The sequence below is a fragment of the Oncorhynchus gorbuscha genome, linkage group LG06, assembly GCF_021184085.1.
Source record: "Oncorhynchus gorbuscha isolate QuinsamMale2020 ecotype Even-year linkage group LG06, OgorEven_v1.0, whole genome shotgun sequence".
Classification (NCBI taxonomy): Eukaryota; Metazoa; Chordata; class Actinopteri; order Salmoniformes; family Salmonidae; genus Oncorhynchus; species Oncorhynchus gorbuscha.
Window position 1 is genome coordinate 57,363,682 of NC_060178.1, and position 16,582 is coordinate 57,380,263.

The 16,582-nt window shown below is 45.6% G+C and overlaps 1 protein-coding gene across 1 annotated transcript in view; it reads left to right on the forward strand.

Annotated features, from left to right (window-relative positions):
• Positions 1-490: 490 nt before the first annotated feature.
• LOC124037186 (heparan sulfate glucosamine 3-O-sulfotransferase 1-like) overlaps positions 491-16,582 on the forward strand; it is a 67,535-nt gene continuing 51,443 nt past the window's right edge. The window contains exon 1 of the mRNA XM_046351856.1: positions 491-816. The gene's annotated coding sequence lies outside the window, so the exon portion shown is untranslated. The remainder of the gene's footprint in view (positions 817-16,582) is intronic.

Here is a 16,582-nt window from a genome sequence, read left to right on the forward strand (position 1 = left end):
ACGTGTACGGCAGCGTGTTCCAGTTCCCGCCAATATCCAGCAACTTCGCACAACCATTGAAGAGGAGTGGGACAACATTAACATTAGGCTCCTTAAGAGTACATATTGGGCTACGCATTGGCTTGAGTGAAAAATGTAGCCTAAAATCTGTATATTCCCATTATTAAGTAGCCTACAATAATATATGAGTTCTACTTCAGAGTAGACTAAATGGTTTACATGTATGAAGATAGAGGAATGGCTGTTGGAAGGAGCTATAGGAGGACCGGCTCATTGTAATGGCTGGAATGGAGTTAATGGAATGCATCAAACATATGGAAACGACATGTTTGACTCCATTCCAACATTTACATTCCAGCCATTACAATGAGCCCGTCCTCCTATAGCTCACCATACCAGCCTCCTCTGAAAGATAGCAATTTTGAATTGGTAGGCTACAACAGCGATTCACCTGGTCACCTGACAAGACTCCTCCTTCCACAGTGCTACTCAAGGCAGCGCTCGGCACAAATCTTAGCACGTTCCGATAGAGCGGTGTGTTTGTGGCTGCTAAGCAGAGTGGATGGAGTCAAACCAAGCTCTTTGAAAAATAAAATCAGGGCTCTGTTTGCATCATGTCTGGCTTCAAATCAATTAGTGATGAGAGTGGCTGATGCTCCGGGTGTGCGCTTCAATGAGAGCGAAAGGGTGACAGACAGTTATATCTAGATTCGACTGCTGGGCTTGAAAGTGCGATCCTTTGGTTCATCTGCGACTGTACTCAAGCCAGACCGATGACTCCCGGAGATTCCAAAACTATCACCGACCTCATGCAAGGTAACCAGTTTTTGTCTCCCAGGACGTAGTCTACTTCTCCGTACATTCTAGTCGAATATCTCTCTCTTTCTCTTTTCTCTTCATTTGCGACGCAGGCTTATTGCTCTGTGATTGCATTCTGAAATAGTGTTCTTTCTGGTTTTTGGCTCAGCCAGGAGAAGTTCCAGCTCAATGTATGTCCGAGTTTTTTTGTTAAATATGTAAAATCATATTCTGGTAATCTACCATTGTTCCTCGTTGGACAATTCGAATGGCTTTCGATCCATTACCAATCTAACATTTATCTGGTTTCAATATAACGTTATCTTCTATCATGTTCAAAGATAAGAACATGTTTGCACACTTAATATTCCATATTTACATATTAATTATATTAATAGGAAAGCTCTACATCATTTATGCACATCAACTATTTTATATCCATGCCTAATTCTCTATTTATTTAATCCCAGCCATTCTGGAGTGCACATAGCCTATGACACAGTGTAACTTTAATCACAGACAGTGGATATTGGCTCCATAGAAATGATTTAATACATGTTGACTTAAACTGAGGCCTTTTTTTCATTTGCGTCTTAAAAAACAATGGAGTTCAACTTTGAAGACACCAGATCTGATTTTGCACTGGAGCTGATTTTTTTCACTTCCATCGATAATGGGGCATTAAGTGGTAAATAGTCATGTCTGTGTCAGCGATTTGAGCCTTGAATCACAGAAATCCATCAGCAGTTTTTCTGGGGCAGTGGTATTTCTCTTTCCCCCTTTAGGGGGGCCTCTTGGGTTCTCAATTGCAACCTGGGCTCAGGGGTCATTGTAACATATTAAAATTGCATTCATATCCCTCCATTGTTTATGATGTAGTTATGCTTCTTTTGATATGTATTTATTGTCCTGAAATTCGTGTGATACATTACACGGCCAAAAGTATGGGGACAACTGCTCGTCGAACATCTCATTACAAAAATCATGGGCATTAATATGGAGTTGGTCCCCTCACCCCCTTTGCTCATATAACAGGAAGTACTAGATGTTGGAACATTGCTGCGGGGACCTGCTTCCATTCAGCCACAAGCATTAGTGAGGTCGGGCGCTGATGTTGGGCGATTAGACCTGGCTCGCAGTCTGCGTTCCAATTGATACCTAAAGTTTTAGATGGGGTGGAAGTCAGGGCTCTGTGCAGGCCAGTCAAGTTCTTCCACACCAATCTCAAGAAACCATTTCTGTTTGGACCTCGCTTTGTGCAGGGGGGCATTGTCATGCTGAAACAGGAAAGGGCCTTCCCTAAACTGTTGCCACAATGTTGGAAACACAGAATTGTCTAGAATGTCATTGTATGCTGTAGCATTATTTCTCGTCACTAAGTGGCCTAGCCCAAACCATGAAAAACAGCCCCAGACCATTATTTCTCCTCCACCAAACTTTACAGTTAGCACTATGCATTCGGGCAGGTAGCATTCTCCTGACATCTGTCAAACCCAGATTCATCCAGCCAGATTGTGGAGCGTGATTCATCACTCCAGAGGACCAGTTTCCATTGCTCCGGAGTCCAATGACAGTGAGCTTTACACCACTCCAGCTGACACTAGGCATTGTGTATGGCTTATGCTTATGTGCAGCCATGTAGTGCATGTTACGAATTCCAATTCATAAAATATGTTAAACATTTGCAATAATGTATGATATGTTACGAATTTGTTGTAGCTAACGTTAGCTAGGTGGCTATCATTAGCTAAGCTAGGGGTTAGGGTTAGTGGCAGTGTAAGCCGGTCTGTGAAAGTAAGCTGGTCCGGTACGGCATACTGACAAAATAAATAGTGGGGGTACGACATACTGGTTCAAACATGAGCCAACAATATATTAAACAAAATGCTAAGAAAACTGTATGCTATTACACTATTACTTGTCATTACTGCATGTCAGTTGCATGAAAAATGAGCGAATGGACTTAAACGGGTGGTCTAAGCTCCAAAATTGTGTGTGGATCGATGAGAACACAGACATTTTTTTACCAGAGATGAGGCAGAGATGAGTGGCTGAGACCGACGTGCGTAGACACAGGCTACACTTGCTGAATGTCATTAGACTTTTTGGTGTTTCGTAACCATTGCAATTTTAGCATATAAAACTTGGTGGGGCAAACTCACAAATGTTTTGGATGCATGTCACCGAAGCCACTACACACCACTAAACAATACATTAACTGCACTTATAATAGTGCTGGAGGAGATGGCTGCTGTTTTACAGTCCTGTAACCAATTGTGCTATTGTGTTTTTTTTTCATGTTATTTGTAACTTACTTTGTACGTAATGTTTCTGCCACTGTCTCTTATGACCCGAAAAGAGCTTCTAGATATCAGGACAGCGATTACTCACCCTGTACTGGAAAAAATATTTTTGCTTTAACGAGTCGGATGCGAAGGATTCCCGTCAGTTGCAGGAGAAAGAGACGGGGAAATGGGGGATGTATGTCTGGGTGCCTTGTAAGGATCCGACGGCGAATGGGTAATCTGTCTTTACATCGGTCCTATTAGCCAACGTACAATCATTGGATAATAAAATAGACAAACTACCAGAACGTATATCCTACCATCTAGACCACCTTTACTCCACACACAGAGACTCTTACAAAGATCTCCCTCCATTTGGCAAATCTGATCATAACACTATCTTCCTGCTTACAAGCAAAAACTAAAGCAGGAAGCACCACTGATTCGGTCAATTAAAAAGTGGTCAGATGAAGCAGATGCTAAGCTACAGGACTGTTTTGCTAGCACAGACTGGAATATGGTCTGGAATTCTTCCGATTTCGTTGAGTACACCACATAAGTCACAGGCTTCGTCAATAAATTCATTGATGTCATCCCCACAGTGACTGTATGTACATACCCCAACCCGATGCCATGGATTACAAGCAGCATCCGCACTGAGCTAAAGGCTTGAGCTGCAGCTTTCAAGAAGCGGGACTCTAACCCGGATGCTTATAAGGGCTTGCAAACCATTACAGACTACGAAGGGAAGCACAGCCGAGAGCTGCCCAGTGATCCAAACCTACCAGACAAGCTAAATTACTTCTATACTTGCTTCGTGGAAAGTAACACTGAAACATGCATGAGCGCATCAGCTGTTCCGGACAACTGTGTGATCACACGTAGCCGATGTATGACCTTTTAAACAGGTCAACATTCACAGACGAATTACCAGGATGTGTACTCTGAGCATGCGCTGACCAACTGGTGTCTTCACTGACATTTTCAACCTGTCCCTGACTGAGAATGCTATTCATGGAACAAAGCTCAGTGTTCAACACCATAGTGTCCTCAATGCTCATCATTAAGGACCCCGGGACTAAACACCTCCTTCTGCGACTGGATCCTGGACTTCCTGATGGGCAACCCCCAGGTGGTAAGGTCAACACATCCGCCACGCTGATCCTGGTCACAAGGGCCCCTCAGGGGTACATGCTCTGTCCCCTCCTGTACTCCCTGTTCACTCATGACTGCATGGCCAGGCACAACTCCAATACCGTCATCAAGTTTACATTTACATTTAAGTCATTTAGCAGACGCTCTTATCCAGAGCGACTTACAAATTGGTGCATTCACCTTATGACATCCAGTGGGACAGTCACTTAACAATAGTGCATCTAAAACTTAGGGGGGTGGGGTGAGAGGGATTACTTAACCTATCCTAGGTATTCCTTAAAGAGGTGGGGTTTCAGGTGTCTCCGGAAGGTGGTGATTGACTCCGCTGTCCTGGCGTCGTGAGGGAGTTTGTTCCACCATTGGGGGGCCAGGGCAGCGAACAGTTTTGACTGGGCTGAGCGGGAGCTGTACTTCCTCAGTGGTAGGGAGGCGAGCAGGCCAGAGGTGGATGAACGCAGTGCCCTTGTTTGGGTGTAGGGCCTGATCAGAGCCTGGAGGTACTGAGGTGCCGTTCCCCTCACAGCTCCGTAGGCAAGCACCATGGTCTTGTAGCGGATGCGAGCTTCAACTGGAAGCCAGTGGAGAGAACGGAGGAGCGGGGTGACGTGAGAGAACTTGGGAAGGTTGAACACCAGACGGGCTGCGGCGTTCTGGATGAGTTGAAGGGTTTAATGGCACAGGCAGGGAGCCCAGCCAACAGCGAGTTGCAGTAATCCAGACGGGAGATGACAAGTGCCTGGATTAGGACCTGCGCCGCTTCCTGTGTGAGGCAGGGTCGTACTCTGCGGATGTTGTAGAGCATGAACCTACAGGAACGGGCCACCGCCTTGATGTTAGTTGAGAACGACAGGGTGTTGTCCAGGATCACGCCAAGGTTCTTGGCGCTCTGGGAGGAGGACACAATGGAGTTGTCGACCGTGATGGCGAGATCATGGAACGGGCAGTCCTTCCCCGGGAGGAAGAGCAGCTCCGTCTTGCCGAGGTTCAGCTTGAGGTGGTGATCCGTCATCCACACTGATATGTCTGCCAGACATGCAGAGATGCGATTCGCCACCTGGTCATCAGAAGGGGGAAAGGAGAAGATTAATTGTGTGTCGTCTGCATAGCAATGATAAGAGAGACCATGTGAGGTTATGACAGAGCCAAGTGACTTGGTGTATAGCGAGAATAGGAGAGGGCCAAGAACAGAGCCCTGGGGGACACCAGTGGTGAGAGCGCGTGGTGAGGAGACAGATTCTCGCCACGCCACCTGGTAGGAGCGACCTGTCAGGTAGGACGCAATCCAAGCGTGGGCCGCGCCGGAGATGCCCAACTCGGAGAGGGTGGAGAGGAGGATCTGATGGTTCACAGTATCGAAGGCAGCCGATAGATCTAGAAGGATGAGAGCAGAGGAGAGAGAGTTAGCTTTAGCAGTGCGGAGCGCCTCCGTGATACAGAGGAGAGCAGTCTCAGTTGAATGACTAGTCTTGAAACCTGACTGATTTGGATCAAGAAGGTCATTCAGAGAGAGATAGCGGGAGAGCTGGCCAAGGACGGCACGTTCAAGAGTTTTGGAGAGAAAAGAAAGAAGGGATACTGGTCTGTAATTGTTGACATCGGAGGGATCGAGTGTAGGTTTTTTTCAGAAGGGGTGCAACTCTCGCTCTCTTGAAGACGGAAGGGACGTAGCCAACGGTCAGGGATGAGTTGATGAGCGAGGTGAGGTAAGGGAGAAGGTCTCCGGAAATGGTCTGGAGAAGAGAGGAGGGGATAGGGTCAAGCGGGCAGGTTGTTGGGCGGCCGGCCGTCACAAGACGCGAGATTTCATCTGGAGAGAGAGGGGAGAAAGAGGTCAGAGCACAGGGTAGGGCAGTGTGAGCAGAACCAGCGGTGTCGTTTGACTTAGCAAACGAGGATCGGATGTCGTCGACCTTCTTTTCAAAATGGTTGACGAAGTCATCTGCAGAGAGGGAGGAGGGGGAGGGGGCGGAGGATTCAGGAGGGAGGAGAAGGTGGCAAAGAGCTTCCTAGGGTTAGAGGCAGATGCTTGGAATTTAGCGTGGTAGAAAGTGGCTTTAGCAGCAGAGACAGAGGAGGAAAATGTAGAGAGGAGGGAGTGAAAGGATGCCAGGTCCGCAGGGAGGCGAGTTTTCCTCCATTTCCGCTCGGCTGCCCGGAGCCCTGTTCTGTGAGCTCGCAATGAGTCATCGAGCCACGGAGCGGGAGGGGAGGACCGAGCCGGCCTGGAGGATAGGGGACATAGAGAGTCAAGGGATGCAGAGAGGGAGGAGAGGAGGGTTGAGGAGGCAGAATCAGGAGATAGGTGGGAGAAGGTTTGAGCGGAGGGAAGAGATGATAGGATGGAAGAGGAGAGAGTAGCGGGGGAGAGAGAGCGAAGGTTGGGACGGCGCGATACCATCCGAGTAGGGGCAGTGTGGGAGGTGTTGGATGAGAGCAAGAGGGAAAAGGATACAAGGCAGTGGTCGGAGACTTGGAGGGGAGTTGCAGTGAGGTTAGTGGAAGAACAGCATCTAGTAAAGATGAGGTCGAGCGTATTGCCTGCCTTGTGAGTAGGGGGGGAAGGTGAGAGGGTGAGGTCAAAAGAGGAGAGGAGTGGAAAGAAGGAGGCAGAGAGGAAAGAGTCAAAGGTAGACGTGGGGAGGTTAAAGTCGCCCAGAACTGTGAGAGGTGAGCCGTCCTCAGGAAAGGAGCTTATCAAGGCATCAAGCTCATTGATGAACTCTCCGAGGAACCTGGAGGGCGATAAATGATAAGGATGTTAAGCTTGAAAGGGCTAGTAACTGTGACAGCATGGAATTCAAAGGAGGCGATAGACAGATGGGTAAGGGGAGAAAGAGAGAATGACCACTTGGGAGAGATGAGGATCCCGGTGCCACCACCCCGCTGACCAGACGCTCTCGGGGTGTGCGAGAACACGTGGGCGGACGAAGAGAGAGCAGTAGGAGTAGCAGTGTTGTCTGTGGTGATCCATGTTTCCGTCAGTGCCAAGAAGTCGAGGGACTGGAGGGAGGCATAGGCTGAGATGAACTCTGCCTTGTTGACCGCAGATTGGCAGTTCCAGAGGCTACCGGAGACCTGGAACTCCACGTGGGTCGTGCGCGCTGGGACCACCAGAGTAGGGTGGCCGCGGCCACGTGGTGAGGAGCGTTTGTATGGTCTGTGCAGAGAGGAGAGAACAGGGATAAACAGACACATAGTTGACAGGCTACAGAAGAGGCTACGCTAATGCAAAGGAGATTGGAATGACAAGTGGACTACACGTCTCGAATGTTCAGAAAGTTAAGCTACGTAGCAAGAATCTTATTGACTAAAATGATTAAAATGATACAGTACTGCTGAAGTAGGCCAGCTGGCAGTGGGTGCGTTGTTGACACTACACTAATCAAGTCATTCCGTTGAGTGTAATAGTTTCTGCAGTGTTGCTATTCGGGGGCTAGCAGGCTAGCTAGCAGTGTTGTTTACGTTACGTTGCGTTAAAAGAACGACAATAGATGGCTAGCGAACCTAGAAAATCGCTCTAGACTACACAATTATCTTTGATACAAAGACGGCTATGTAGCTAGCTAAGTAGCTAGCTACGATCAAACAAATCAAACCGTTGTACTGTAATGAAATGAAGTGAAAATGTGATACAACCTGTGAATGCGACCGGGTAGTTGAGTTCTATACAAAAGACGTTGGCTAGCGTTGGCTAGCTAGCAGAGTCACCTACGTTAAGGACGACAAATAGCTGGCTAGCTAACCTCGGTAAATTAAGATAATCACTCTAAGACTACACACTCTAAACCTAAACAACACAATTATCTTGGATACGATGATACGAAGACAGCAAAGACAGCTATGTAGGTAGCTAACACTAAACTAATCAAGTCGTTCAGTTGAGTGTAAAAGTTTCTCAGTGCAGCTAATCAGTGGACGTTAGCTAGCTGGCTAGTGAAGACTACGTTAGGACGGCGAAATACGATAATTACGCAATTATCTTTGATACAAAGACGGCTATGTAGCTAGCTGAGAAGAAATTGCTAAGATAAGACAAATCAAACCGAGATATAATGAAAAAGTTATACTACCCGTTGGAGCGACGTGCAGATGCGACCACTCGCTCCAACCGGAACCGGATGATACAACAGTGGTAAGACTAATCACCAACAACGATGGGACACCATGTACGGAGGAGGTCAGAGACCTGCTCATGTGATGTCAGGACTACAACTTCTCCCTCAACGTGATCAAGACAAAGGAGATGATTGTGGACTACAGGAAAAGGAGGACCAAGCACGCCCCCATTCTCATTGACGGGACTGTAGTGGAGTAGGTTGAGAGCTTGATGTTGACACCAAGGAATTTCAACAACAAACTATCATGATACAAACTTACAAACAAGACAGTCGTGAAGAGGGCACAACAAAGCCTTTTCCCTCTCAGGAGACTAAAAAGATTTGGCATGGGTCCTCAGATCCTCAAAAGGTTTTACAGCTGCAAAATCGAGAGCATCCTGACTGGTTGCATCACTGCCTGGTATGGCAACTACTTGGACTTCCGACCGCAAGGCTCTACAGAGGGTAATGCTTACTACCCAGTAAATCACTGGAGCCAAGATTCCTGCTATCCAGGACCTCTCTACTAGGCGGTATCAGAGGAAGTCCCAAAAAGACTCCAGCCACCCTAGTCAGACTGGTCTCTCTGCATGCGGTACCGGAGTGCAAAGTCTAGGTCCAAAAGGCTTCTTAAAAGCTTCCAGGCATAAGTCTCTTGATCAGCTAAACAAATGACTACCCAGACTATTTGTATTGCCACCCCCCCCACCACCACCTCTCTTACACCTCTGATACTCTCTGTTAATTATCTATGCATAGTCACTTTAATAATCTACATGTGCAAATTACCTCAACTAACCGGTTCCCCCGCACAGACTACAGTGGGGCAAAAAAGTATTTAGTCAGCCACCAATTGTGCAGGTTCTCCTACTTAAAAATATGAGAGGCCTGTAATTTTCATCATAGGTATACTTCAACTATGACAGACAAAATGAGAGAAAAAAATCCAGAAAATCACATTGTAGGATTTTTAATGAATTTATTTGCAAATTATGGTGGAAAATAAGTATTTGGTCAAACAAAAGTTTCTCAATACTTTGTTATATACCCTTTCGTTGGCAATGACAGAGGTCAACCATTTTCTGTAAGTCACCACAAGGTTTTCACACACTGTTGCTGGTATTTTGGCCCATTCCTCCATGCAGATCTCCTCTAGAGCAGTGATGCTTTGGGGCTGTTGCTGGGCAACATGGACTTTCAACTCCCTCCAAAGATTTTCTATGGGGTTGAGATTTGGAGACTGGCTAGGCCACTCCAGGACCTTGAAATGCTTCAGACGAAGCCACTCCTTCGTTGCCCGGGCGGTATGTTTGGGATCATTGTCATGCTGAAAGACCCAGCCACGTTTCATCTTCAATGCCCTTGCTGATGGAAGGAGGTGTTCACTCAAAATCTCACGATACATGGCTCCATTCATTCTTTCCTTTACATGGATAAGTTGTCCTGGTCCCTTTGCAGAAAAACAGCCCCAAAGCATGATGTTTCCACCCCCATGCTTCACAGTAGGTATGGTGTTCTTTGGATGCAACTCGGCATTCTTTGTCCTCCAAACACGAGTTGAGTTTTTACCAAAAAGTTATGTTTTGGTTTCATCTGACCATATGACATATTCCTCTGGATCATCCAAATACTCTCTAGCAAACTTCAGACGGGTCTGGACATGTACTTGCTTAAGCAGGGGGACACGTCTGGCACTGAAGGATTTGAGACCCTGGCGGCATAGTGTGTTACTGATGGTAGGCTTTGTTACTTTGGTCCCAGCTCTCTGCAGGTCATTCACTAGGTCCCACCGTGTGGTTCTGGGATTTTTGCTCACTGTTCTTGTGATCATTTTGATCCCACGGGTTGATCTTGCGTGGAGCCCCAGATCGAGGTAGATTATCATTGGTCTTGTATGTCTTCCATGTCTTCCATTTCCTAATAATTACTCCCACAGTTGATTTATTCAAACCAAGCTGCTTACCTATTGCAGATTCAGTCTTCCCAGCCTGGTGCAGGTTTACAATTTTGTTTTCTGGTGTCCTTTGACAGCTCTTTGGTCTTGGCCATAGTGGAGTTTGGAGTGTGACTGTTTGAGGTTGTGGACAGGTGTCTTTTATACTGATAACAAGTTCAAACAGGTGCCATTAATACAGGTAATGAGTGGAGGACAGAGAAGCCTCTTATAGAAGAAGTTACAGGTCAGTGAGAGCCAGAAATCTTGCTTGTTTGTAGGTGATCAAATACTTATTTTCCACCATAATTTGCAAATAAATTCATTAAAAAAATCCTACAATGTGATTTTTTTCTGGTTTTATTTTTCTTATTTTGTCTGTCATAGTTGATGTGTACCTATGATGAAAATTACATGCCTCATCTTTTTAAGTATGAGAACTTGCACAATTGGTGGCTGACTGTACCAGCTGTATATAGCCTCGCTATTGTTATTTTTTAAATTTATATTGTTATTTTACTTCTGCTCTGTAATTATACTTTTAAAAACAGTTTCTTAATAAACTCGTATTTTTCTTAACTGCATTGTTGGTTAAGTGCTTGTAAGTAAGCACCTGTTGTATTTGGCGCATGTGACAAATAAAATTAGATTTGACTATAACTTAGACACACGTTGCTCCAAACTGTTAGGGCCTACATAAAGCTGTCCCAATAGCAGAGCTTTCCTTTCAGCACCATGGAGGGTTTCCTTACCAATGCTGACTTGTGGATTTGTTTACAGTAGTCAATTAGAACCTCATTCTCTTGAAATAATAACGAATGCCAAAATATGAGTGTCTCTGTTAGCCCACCATTTGAAGTAATTTATTATTATTAGGCCTATGTGATCTGAAAAGATAAATACAATCGTGAGGATCCACTTTTATATACACTACTGTTCAAAACATTTGTCCCTTAAAATAACATGAAATTTATCAGAAATACAGTGTGGACATTGGCTGTATTATCCGTGTACACCAAGTCAGGACCATAGGATAAATAAAAGGGGCATATAAGCAGACAAAGAAAGCTTTTACAATATTCAATGATGACATTTCTATAAAACAGGCTATAGGCTACACGTGCACCACCAAGTCAGAACAGTAGGCTACGTTCTGAGGGAGAAAGGGACCAACTTTTTAGGGTGAGATGGGCTACTAACAGCTTACTACACAACATACACATAGTATTACATTCTTAGCGACAGTATACATATCTCCCTGGTATATTACATAATTTATGCAGCAGCATACTAGACATTTTTGGACTCGCCTTGCTGTGCTGTGCTCAATTGAACAGGAACGTGGTGCGGCGGTCGTTGTGTGCAAATTTTCTCATCAGGGGGCCTCCCAAGTGGTGCAGTGGTCTAAGTCACTGTGCAACTAGAGATCCTGGTTCGAGTCTAGGCCCTGTCGCAGCCTGCCACGACTGTAAGACTCATGGGGCAGTGCACAATTGGCCCAGCGTCCTCAAGGGTTAGGGGAGGGTTTGGCCAGCAGGCATGTTCTTGTCCCATCGTGCACTCTTGTGATGGGCCTGGCGCAATGCACACTGACATGGTCGCCAGGTGTAGGGTGTTTCCTCCGACACAATGGTGCAGCTGGCTTCCGGGTTAAGCGGGCATTGTGGCTGGGTTGTGTTTTGGAGGACGGACGGCTCCCGACTTTCGCCTCTCCCGAGTCCGTATGGGGAGTTGCAGCGATGGGATAAGACTGCAACTACCAATTGGATACCACAGAAATCGTTGAGAAAAAGGGGTAAAAGAAATGCTGTTCGGCAGAAATCATGCTGGATTGACAGCATGGCCAGTATATTGAACCTTTTCTGGGCCAGGATGAGTGTGTGTGAGAGAATGTTTATCCTTTTAAGCTTGGAAAAGAGACCTTTTCAGACCGATGTTTTAAATCCTTAAACCCAGACTTCACACCCTCGCCACAGATTCCTTCCATACTACTCATTGTTGAATTTGCGATTTCCAACTTGCTGTGTAATGTTAATGTCCAATCGCCGATGAGCACCGATACTGTTTATCTATAATTTCTCTTAATATGACAAGGATTTGCCAGTAGATTGTCGACTTGATTCACAATGATGACTGCTTGTCGAGCTTGATGGCTAAGATTTAGAAAATATGATGATGACATGATCAGTCCAATTAAAGCTACGGTAGATATAACGTGATTTGACATAATTTATCTGTGGCCAATTACCTTGAACCTTCTTGGATGGGCACTTCTAATGTAAATCTATGACAGCACCCAAGGGAGCTTGAACTGCCTTGCTCTCCCTGTAGATTCTGCGGTGACGTAGTGTCCCCATGAGTGATGGAACACTGTTTTTACATTGTTTGCAAACTGATATGTGACTGGAATTAATGCCAAAATAACATGCAAAACAGGCAACAACAAAATAATTACGCCTCGCCACCATTCGTAACAGATGTATCTTTACATTAATCAAATGGCAGGTGCACAGTGCATTGTTTGGATGCTGGGATTATTTTTAGTTGACGAACGCGCAAAAGTAGCCTTTTGATTGGCCTTGTCTGAAATCTTTCTTGCCTACTACTTACTAAAACTTTATTAATTGTACTACACACTAAGTCGGAAGTTTACATGCACTTAGGTTGGAGTCATTAACTTGTTTTTCAACCACTCCACAAAATTCTTGTTAACAAAATATAGTTTTGGCAAGTCGGTTAGGACATCTACTTTGTGCATGACAAGTTATTTTTCCAGCAATTGTTTAGACTATTTCACATACAGTGAATTATATCACAATTCCAGTGGACCAGAAGTTTACATGAACTTGACTGTGCCTTTAAACAGCTTGGAAAATTCCAGAACATGATGTCATGGCTTTAGAAGCTTCTGATTGGCTAATTGACATCATTTGAGTCAATTGGAGGTGTACCTGTGGATGTATTTCAAGTCCTACCTTCAAACTCAGTGCCTCTTTGCTTGACATCATGGGAAAATCAAAATAAATCAGCCAAGACTTCAGAAAAATAATTGTAGACCTCCACAAGTCTGGTTCACCCTTGGGAGCAATTCCCAAATGCCTGAAGGTGTCACGCCTTGGTCATAGTATTTTGTGTTTTCCTTAATTATTTGTTCAGGCCAGGGTGTGACTTGGGTTTATTGTGTTGTCGTATTGGGTTTTTTGTAGGCATTGGGATTGTGGTTGATTAGGGGTGTGTCTAGTTTAGGCTTGGCTGCCTGAGGCGGTTCTCAATCAGTCAGGTGATTCTTGTTGTCTCTGATGGGGAACCGTATTTAGGTAGCCTGGGTTTCACTGTGTATTTCGTGGGTGATTGTTCCTGTCTCTGTGTAGTGTTCACCAGATAGGCTGTATTAGGTTTCACGTTCCGTTTGTTGTTTTTGTATTTATTTAGTTATTTCATGTATCGTCATTCTCTTCATTAAAGAACATGAGTAACAACCACGCTGCATTTCGGTCCGACTCTCTTTCGACGAACGAACGCCGTTACAGAATCACCCTCCACACACGGACCGAGTGGCGTGGTTACAGGCAGCGACAACAGGAGCAGCGAAGGGAGGATGTTATGGACAGCAGAAGCATGGAGTATACGACGTGGGATGAAATAGACAGGTGGGCGGTCGACCCAGAGAGAGTGCCGGAGCCCGCCTGGGATTCTCTGGAGCAGTGCGAAGATGGCTATAGGAGAATGGAGTCGAAGAGAAAGACACGGCGGCGCAGAAAGAAACCCGAAAGTCAGCCCCAAAAATGTATTGGGGGAGGGCTCGGGGAGAGAGTAGCAGAGTCAGGAGTCAGACCTGAGCCAACTCTCCTTGTTAATCGTGAGGAGCAGCGATCAAAGGACTTCTGGACTTGGGAGGAGATATTAGACGGAAAAGGACTCTGGGCTCAGCCTGGAGAATATCGCCATCCCAAGGAAGAACTGGAGGCGGAAAGCGGAGAGGCGCTGGTATGAGGAGGCAGCACGGCGACGCGGATGGAAGCCTGAGAGTCAGCCCAAAAAATGTATTTGGGGGGGGGCTTACAGGGAGTATGGCTATGCCAGGTAGGAGACCTGCGCAAACTCCCTGTGCTTACCGGGGGGCTAGAGAGACCGGGCAGGCACCGTGTTATGCTATGGAGCGCACAGTGTTTCCAGTGCGGGTGCATAGCCCGGTGCGGTTCATACCAGCCCTTCGTATTGGCCAGGCTAGAGTGGGCATCGAGCCAGGTAAGGTTGGGCAGGCTCGGTGCTCAAGAGCTCCAGTGCGCCTGCACGGTCCGGTCTATCCAGAGCCACATACCAGTCCTTCGGTAGCAGCTCCCCGCACCAGGCTTCCTGTGCGTGTCCTCGGCCCAGTACCACCAGTGCCAGCATCAGGCCTACAGTACGCCTCACCTCTCCTGTGCTGCTGGAGTCTCCTGTCTGTTCAGCGCTATCAGAGCCTTCCTCTACAGCGCTACCGGAATCTCCCGCCTGTTCAGCGCTTCTAGAGCCTTCCTCCTCTACAGCGCTGCCCGAGCCTCCAGCCTGTTCGGAGCAGCCTGAGCTGCCAGTCTGCATGAAGCTGCCAGTCTGCATGAAGCTGCCAGTCTGCAAGGAGCTGCCAGTCTGCAAGGAGCAGCCAGAGCTGTCTGTCTGCATGAAGCAGCCAGAAAAATCTTTCTCTCTACTATTATCCTGACATTTCACATTCTTAAAATAAAGTGGTGATTCTAACTGATGTAAAACAGGGAATTGTTATTAGGATTAAATGTCAGTAATTTTGAAACTGAGTTTAAATGTATTTGGCTGAGTTCTATGTAAACTTCTGACTTCAACTGTATGTAGAAACCTGCTTCTCCAATAGGAATCGATGATCACGCTTGTAAGCGAAGTAATGCGCAGAAACAAAACACATCAGTTCTAACCGTCGTCTTGTGCCGAACTGAGCATGTGTAGGCCATCAAATCAAAGACAGTCCTTCGATATGAAGTTGTTTTTGACAAAAATGACTGTCACAAGGTTTTAGTAAGTAACATGTTCAGCTACTTAACATTGGCTCGAATCTAGGTTGTACCTTTTAGACTTAGGGAAAAATGTAACAAATTTGTTTACTTCTCTCATTCACTTTTCATACCCCACTCCCTGGTCTGGTATGCGGAGTCTGACTCATAGGCATTCCCGGAAGTCTCGTAATGTTGGGTGACGATTCTCTTCCTCAATGTGCAGCGAATTCTACTAAATGAAAAGTCGAAATGAGTATGAAATCCTGGAATTTAAAGCCCACATTTCAATTGTATTTTTAAATCATCACTCAACACTTTTTTTATTTCCCTGAGCCTGCTTTTGTCATTGAAATGCTCAGTCTCATCGTGTGGGCATGTTGATGCAAATGTTTGTATTTGCATACACAGCCCTGATTGCTGGATAGGATTGTCTAGACTCTAGAGCCTCTTCCATTTCTACTGGTTCATGTACTGGTGGAGGAGAGGCAGGCTTGCTGAAAGACAAATTCCAGAAAAATAGGTTAACATTTATTCATTCGTATCCTACAGCTTGTTGTTGACTGTGTTCATGCAGCACAAGTCAGATTAAAAGGTAATATATTTTAACTTAAATGACAAATCTTTACTACTACACCTCTTAGATGTAAATTAATAGGAATTCTATATGTAATTCTATGATTAGGCCCATAAAATGTTTTCATGCAAGTATGTGCACACACAAGGTCCCATACCCAGAAGAAATCTACTTTCACCCCTAGTTAGAGCTTAAAGTTAGGTTTCGGGAAACAGGTTAGGTTTAGGGTCATTGCCGATTTATACCCTACGGAAGGGGACCCTATAGAGCATAGTGCGTGATGTAATATAGTTTTTAGTCACAAGTGGCGTGCGTCTCCTTGTAATACGTTCCAGCATTTGAATTAGATTTGATTTTTCTACCTGGAAAGTGAGTTTTGCAACAGAAGCCACACATCTATGTTTACATAACATTTTCCAGTATCTCTTCTGGTATAAACACGCAAACAATGTGTGAGATGCTACTACTTGCAATATTTATTTCAAGATTTGCTATGAGCGCAATTGTCGATGTCCAGTTTTTGCGAAGCATCTGCGCGAGCTAGTAGGGTTAAACAATACCTTAGATGTGGTCTTTTGCGTGCTTGGCCGAATACAACAACAGCTGGAGAGGATATGAAATTTGAACACCCATAGTGAGATCAAGGAAGTCTGGAGAAAGATTTGGGACTGATATGTTGGCATTCAGAAAAGGGTGAAGGAGATGAATGCCGCTGGTGTTTGAGTACCACATAT